The following is a 7880-nucleotide window of genomic DNA, read 5'->3' as shown; positions in this document are numbered from 1 at the left end:
GAAATAAAGGTTGCAATGGGTTCAGTAGATTTTGATGCCCACACATCTCCGCTAGGCGGTGAACTCGAGTGATTGAGATATGAGACGAGAGCTTCCATTTCTCCGGTGGACATAGGGGAAGAGTTATTAACTCGGTTCATGCTGCTCGGCTAAGAATCGAGGTTAGTACCGGTGGAGGCAGAGTCCAAATCTACGGTGAGAACAACACTGCCGCTGGAGTGAGTCCCCACTCCATTTTGAATTAAATTCCCTTCCCTCTGGTTCGTTGAGCTTTCTCGGGGTCTTGAATACAGACATCAAGTTCTGTGTTGAATGCTTTGGGAATATTTACCTCAACAATTTCAAGTCTCTGAGCTTTCTCTATCAGCCATTAATGGTTTTGTTTACTGTTATTTCAAGTCTTATTATCTCTTCCTTCTATTTATTCCCACCACGATTAAACTTGCCACCTAATTAAGTTTACATTAATTCTGGATCCAAAGATTCCTATCACAAATGGATTCAATACTTGTCGAGTTCTTGATCACAATCCATACTGTTTATAAGTAAAGCTGGTCCAGATAAATAACAATTTGTGACCACCTAATTACATGAGACAGTGAAGTCTTGTTCACCCTAAACTTTAATCAAATCATTTTATCCATTCAACCACAGTATCAACTCATACTTCAAAGCAAACAATTTACTTGATGGATGTCCTTATCCTGCTACCTCTCACAGCTGTATTATACAAACATTCCTCCATAAGACAGTTTCTACCTACCTTTCTATCGAATAGATGCAGTGGACTATATTCTGCCAACATCTTCCTATGTGCTAACAATACTCAGCATTGCTTGCTAACAACCATTAAACCTCGGGTCATCCAATTCCACAAAGATACAATTGAGGTACAATTAAGAGAGATCCCAACATAGATATATCACACAAGTTACATCATCAAACGAGTATAAAAAATCTCTGTCATCCACCACATGCAATGTTTCGTTGTCATCCATGACATCTCCCACATGGAAGCATTCATGGATCATCAGATGCAACAATAAAGCTTAAATAATTCGTCATTAAGGCTGCAACGTCACTAAGTCCATTATAAGAAGTTTTTGCTTATTTGCATGAATGAAGACAGAGATGTAAAGCTGTCACTCGCATTTATTTTCCATGGAAAGGGACAGAGTGAATAACCAGAACTAGTATGATATAACCAACGTCACAGTGTTCTTTTTTCTATGGAGTTTTGTAGCTATAATGTTACTGCCGATGATGTATAATTTTCTGCCACCAGTATTGCTACTTTTTTCTATGTTCTTTGACATATACTTCTCAAATGTTTCTTGTCTCTTTTTTTCCTAAATCTTTTTTTATTAGTCATTGTTTAATTACCTGTTTGTTTTTGTTTTTGGTGCAAGCTTAAGATATACTAATTGCTCTTATTATTTGGATTTGCAAGTGATGACAACATAGACAGGGACATCTGCACTCCCATTGAGTTTGATGACAGTGTCTTGGGAATAATATCTATCGGATGCAATGCCTAAAGAAATTGTTGGATTTTATGCATTTTTCATACTCCATTTTTTGGCAGTTTGCATCGTATGAGCCTCTAATTGCTATTTTATAGTTGTTATTTTAGTTTGGAACTATGAACTGCATTTTAATTTATTGTTGGGGTTCTAATAAACATGCAAATGTAGTGCGTTCTTGTGATGAATAACAATTAAGAGTTATTTTTTGGGGGCATTTTCTTACAGTTTTGCTTTCCAATTTGTTGTCATTATTATTTTTGTAACATTTTTCTTCTTTGATTTTTAGAAATTGATTGGATGAATTTTTTTTAACAACAAGCTCTACGACAGTTTGGCAGCTAAAAAGTTTTATAAAATATAATATCTTAGGACTGTAACGATTCTTTTTATAGACAGTACTGTTCAACTAAATTTGTTGTGTTAAGCATATGCACGAGTGCAATTTGTGGTAAATTAGATAGTAGAACTAATAGCGTTTGTGTTGAAATACATATATATGGAATAAAAGTTATTAGGTGATAAACAAATGGTTTGTGATTGTGTTTTGGTTTAAGAAATTTTTGAAATACCAATTCACCCCCTACTCTTGGTTAGCCTCGGGCTAGTTCTTAAGGGCTTAAACATCCCTAACAATCTTTCAGGGTTGAATGACCTTCTGGTGGGGTCAAAACATACCAATCACAGAAGGTTAGATGCTTGTTTGATGTGGTCGTGATATGCCCATCATAAAGGATCAAATTGAATGGTATTGTGGTGGGGTTGAAACATTCTCAATATAGAGGACTGGGTTGAATGACCTTATGGTGGGTTTGAAATATGCCCAACTTAGAGGGTCAAATGATTATATAATGGGGTTGAGATATACCCATCATAGAGGATAGGTTGATGGTCTTGTGTTCAGATCAAAACATGTCTAATATAGAGGATCAAGTTGAATTCCTTGTGGTGGGGTCGAAAAATGCCTATCACAGAGGGTCGAAAGATCATATGATGGGGTCGAGATATGTCCATCAAAGAGGATCAGGTTGAATGGTCTAGTGGTGGGGTTGAAACATGTCCAACATAGAGGACCAGGTTGAATGAACTTGTGGTGGGGTTGAAATATGCCCAACACATAGGGTCAAATGATCATATGATGGTGTCAAGATACGCCCATCATAGAGGATCAATACTAGGGTGGTGCCCCAAAGGGCGTACTCCACACCAGCGAGTCTGATCCTAAGGAAATGAAGAATCCTAATCCTAAGGAAAAGAGGACAAAAATCAACTGATAGATTTTGGAGATGAATTCTTTTTTTCTCTTTTGAGGAATTTTCTTATATAGGGTTAAAACTGAGTCAACTCGAGTCAAGACTCAATTTTATTTTTTTGATTGGAAATTCAAGCTACATTAAGCATAGTATTTCTTAAGAAAATGCCTATTGACAGGTAACATTGGATGATTTCCCTTATAATCGGCTAACTGATAATCCCCTCCTTCGTAGATAATTTTTATAATGAAGGGTCCTTCCCAAGTTGGTTCAAACTTCCCACCAATCTTTTGGTAAACTAAGATAGGCCTCCAATGAACCAATACTAATTCTCATACTTGGAAGGCTCTAGGTCGCACTAGCTTATCATGAGCTTGAACAATTCAGGCCTTATACAATTCTAGACTCTACAGAGCTTGGATATGATGCTCTTTGAGGCCTTCGAGTTCTTCTTGCCAGAGTTTTGTATTTTGATCAATTGTGATTTGATTTCAGATTGCAACTGTGAGTGAAAGAATTTGTACCTCCAAAGGGAGCATAGCCTTAGACCCATACACTAGTGCAAATAGAGTAGATTAGATTAAGGTTCTATAAGTGGTCTGATAGGCCTATAAAGCTTCAACAAATCCTCATCCCATTATCATTTATTATCTTAGAGAGTCTTCTTAATAATCTACACTAGAGTCTTATTAAAGTCATCGACTAACCCATTATCTCGGTGGTAATAGATTGTTGGATATCTCCAATCAATGTCATGGTGTCTTATAAAATTGTTGATTTTTGTGGACTTGAATACGGACCCATTATTGGAGATGATTATGGAGGGTATGCTGAATCAGTATACGAAACATGATCAGATGTTACATTACATAGGGGAATTGCTTCCGCTCATTTGAAAAGTAATCATTCGTAGGTAATATGAAGCAATGACCCTTCAAAGAAGGAGGATTAATCAGCCTGATAACATTCGTGTCCTAACTTTTGAAGGGCCACAAAGGAATCGTGGGATGAAACATATTAGGTGGCTGATGTAGAAACACACCATGAACCTGGCATTGATGACAATATTTTGCAACATTCATATAATCATCAATCATTGTAGGCCAATATTATCTAAGTCATTTAATTCTCAGCTTCATTTTTGGACCCGATTGATGAGCACTGTATAGTCTAGAATGGACTTCATTAATGATCTTTAGGGCCTCTTATTTTTCTAAGCAACATATAGGGTAATGAAAGTGATCACGAATTGGAGTTAATATCATAGAACATGTAGGTTAGGTCATTAGATATTATAAACTATTGACTCTTGAAATCAAACTGATCGAATGAGAAATAATGTAATGCCTTAGCTTTTGGCTGCAAAAACCAAAGAATGACAAATCTTCTCGATCGAAGGATATTGAATTTCTGTAGGCAGGAGTCTTAGACTAAGGTAATAAATATTATTATCTTTCCCCTCATCATTAACTTGAGCTAACAGGGCACCTAAAGACTCTTTATAGGGTTACAGTGCAGAGAATCAAATGTTTCTCTGGAATAGGGGCTACTAGAACTAACAGATTAGAAAGATATTGATTTATGTCATTAAAGGCATTCTGACACTTCTCGTCCCATGTGAATTTAGCATCCTTCTTAGCTAGGATGGAGAAGAGTTGACATCTTCTAGAAAGGTTGGAGATAAACCTTCTTATATATGCCAACCTACCTTGAAGAGACCTCAATTGGGTAGGCTTCTAGGAGGTGGCATATCTAAGATGGTTGTAATTTTGGTAGGATTAATCTCAATTCTGCAGTGCCTCACTATGAATCCTAAGAACTTTAATGAAGTGATGCTGAAGGCACACTTTAGAGGATTCATTTTTAGGTCGTAATGATGCAACCGCTCAAAGAGATACTATACTTAAGTCATACATATGAGCCTCTTTAACTTTGCTCTTGTAGTTAAATCATCAATATAACACTCGACTTCATTATGGATTATGTCTTCAAAGATATAAGTTATGGTTAGCTAGTAGATTGCACTACCATTTTTTAGGCCAAAGGGCACACCCTATATAAAAGATTCCTATAGGAGTTCTGAATGCAGAGCATCTCTCACCATTTTGGGCCATCTTGATTTAATTGTAATCAGATGAGCCATCCATAAAGGAAAAAATAACATGTGAGGAGGCTATGTCCATTACGAGTTTAGGTATGGGTAAAGGAAACTCATCCTTGGGACATGCCTTATTTAAATCCCTATAGTCGACACAAATTTGAATTTGATTGTTTTTCTTTTGAACTGGCGCGACGTTGGCCCCGTAAGAAGGATATTGTTCCTCTCAGATAAACCCATCCTTGGCTAACTTCTTAATTTCAGAATTGACTTGTTGCTCAATCTCTAAGAGCATTCATCGAGGAGCTTATTTAACAAGAATGTCATCTTGTTGAATTCCAAATTTATGGAATGTTACAACAGATACACAAGACATTTCATTATATGTCTAGGTGAAGCAATCCCTAAACTCATATAGAAACTGAATTAGATCAAAAGACTCATCCTCACTATATAGGGTACTAATGAAAGTGGAGTAAGGGGTCTTCATCGTTTCCAAGGTTGATCTTTCTTAAATCATTGATTGTCGACTTAATCTCTTTCTCAAATTCAGGGGGTACATCCTGAACTTAAAGTTCATTAGGATCATCTAAATTTTCTAAATAGAATTCGTCGAGGGGACCAAAAACATTAATATGGACATTCTTAGATTCAAGATGGTAAGTTGTTATTAAATAATATTTCCCATCATCAAACAAACTAATGATACCAAAGTCGATACCACTTATAGTATTTTTTTGTTTTCCAAATATTTTCGTGGTATCTAGCTTGACCCTTAGTCCATCGATATGGTATGAGACATTTACAAAGAGAACTCTTTACATAAATAGGAAATTAGCCAAAAGATAATTCCATTAACTCAAATAAATCTGCCTCCTTGAGAGTTATATCACTTTTATCCATTGAGGAGGAGGAGCTAGAGAAAATTTTCTGTACTTTCCTAACTTTTCTACTCAGGTTGGTGGCTTCTTCAATCTCTAAACCTTTAATCCTACCAATCGACAGTGGAGTCAATAATAGGACCTAAATCCTTCTACTGAGCTTTTCATACATCGTTAATTCAGGCTCGTCACTTTTAACCTTTGGAACATCAAACTCAGGGCCACTATTCTAATCTAAAGTGAGATCAAACTTTGGAGGAGTATTTATAGTTTGGTAATTGAATGAAATTGCAACACCCCTTCTTTCAGAATCCTCATAAAAATTTTGATTCTAGATCAATATATACAGGGGTTGTTCTTCTTTCAAATGAAGCACAACCTCGACCACATGCCCTTAGAGCCATCCTCCCACCTCTTTAAGGGAATATCTTTGGAGACATAAGGACAACGATATCGATATCATCTTCACTACCTGATTCTGTCACTTCTTGATCTTTTTCATCTTTTTTTTCTTTTCATTTTCTTTCAATTCTTGACTTTGGTTGGAGCTTTGTCTTGCCATTTTATCCTCAACTTTGATATCAACTTTAGAATATAATGAGAACCCTTTCGGTATAAAATATGCAGCATCTTCGTTGATCCTAATTTCTTGAATTGAGAATGGTTTTAAATCACCGCTAAATATGTGTTCAATGCTGTCTCATTGGTACTTGATGCATTGGAGTAGAGTAGATGGAACCATTATATATTCATTAATCCAAGGCCTACCTAGAAGTGCATTAAAGGACATTGCCGAATTAATTATATAAAAATATGTCCACTCCCCAGAGTCCTCCACTTTGAGAATTTCACTATAAAACTATAGTTCTCCTTTAGCCCCCTTGTCAAGGCGGAGAAGCCCTTACAAGACTCACTTTCACCAACCCAGCATGGCGGAGTGCCAAGCGCTATTCTCACCCTCCTAGCGACGGTAGCGGACCTTCTCATTTTTCTCCCTCCTGGAGAAGGTAAAGTACCTTGGTTCACAGATGTAGCCCTCAGAGAGCTTCCCACAAGTTCTTCCTGGGCCATAGGAGGATCAAGAAGAAGCAATAACGGAGCAACCGTGTGATCTCCCTCACACTACTTCCCTCACCAAGCTCACCCTCTCCTTCCTCTCTCATACCCTAAGAACTTCTCAAGAGCTCTCTCCTAAGGATTCCCTCTCTAATCACATTCCCCTCTTTCTGTCACACACCAAAACATAACAATTTTGATACTTAAGACAGGCTCCAAAATCCCTGAAATTTTTTAAGTAGATGTTACTATCGTACAATATAATTAAACATTGTACATTACGATTAGTATAAATAGACTTCGTCCTAGTACAAAGGTTTACGAACAGTTTAAAAACTTCTGAATAAAATCGTACAGTATGATAAAACGTCTTATAGTACGATCCTCAAATCCTTCTATTTGTATGGGATGATAGCAGGGATGATCAAAACTCATCTTTGTACATCATAGAGTACGATTAACTTCGTACAGTATGATTAGGCCAAATCAAGGCATCGTCCAGAATGATCTCCGGGAAGATCAAAATTAGTCTCTGATCATTGTATAGAATGAACTAGTTTGTACCGTACGATGACCTTTCAGATATTAATCCTTGATTTGTTTCATTAATTAGGAGTTAATTTAAGTAAGTATTCAAATAAAATCGTAGAGTACGAACCTCTTCGTACAGTATGAACATCTAATAAAACTTAAACTAATCTGGCGGCTAGGGTTTTGGATTAGTAAGATATCATACAGTACGATATGGTTCATACAATACGATCTGTTCACAAAAAAAAAATCATTTTACAAGATCAGATCGTACAATACATTATGAAGTCGTATAGTACGATCAACAAAGGAAAAAAAACTTCATTTTTCTTTTAAAAAACACTCTCCCCCTATGTGTGGGCATGGTTGCTCAGCTTTACATGCAGTTTCTGGACAGTCTCAAGAATAGAAAAATAACATAAATAGAAAATTACAGTGTTACAGACTCACACTCCTACTCTACCCAGTCTTGAGTCTTCCTGATGTCCTGACTAGCTTGTAATATTCCTAAAATGTTAGTGCTCACAGACAATAGCAA

At 36.5% G+C, this 7880-nt stretch overlaps 1 non-coding gene across 1 annotated transcript; it reads left to right on the top strand.

Moving 5' to 3' along the window:
• The first annotated feature begins 1442 nt into the window (after window positions 1–1442).
• On the top strand, window positions 1443–1532 carry LOC114580473. The gene has a single exon (XR_003701893.1). It is a non-coding gene; the product is annotated as a small nucleolar RNA R44/J54/Z268 family (small nucleolar RNA).
• Window positions 1533–7880: the final 6348 nt, after the last annotated feature.

Source organism: Dendrobium catenatum, unplaced genomic scaffold, assembly GCF_001605985.2.
Source record: "Dendrobium catenatum unplaced genomic scaffold, ASM160598v2 fragScaff_scaffold_1038, whole genome shotgun sequence".
In the NCBI taxonomy this organism is placed as follows: Eukaryota; Viridiplantae; Streptophyta; class Magnoliopsida; order Asparagales; family Orchidaceae; genus Dendrobium; species Dendrobium catenatum.
Note: the sequence above shows the minus strand (reverse complement) of the source record. Positions and strands in the feature narration are given on the sequence as shown.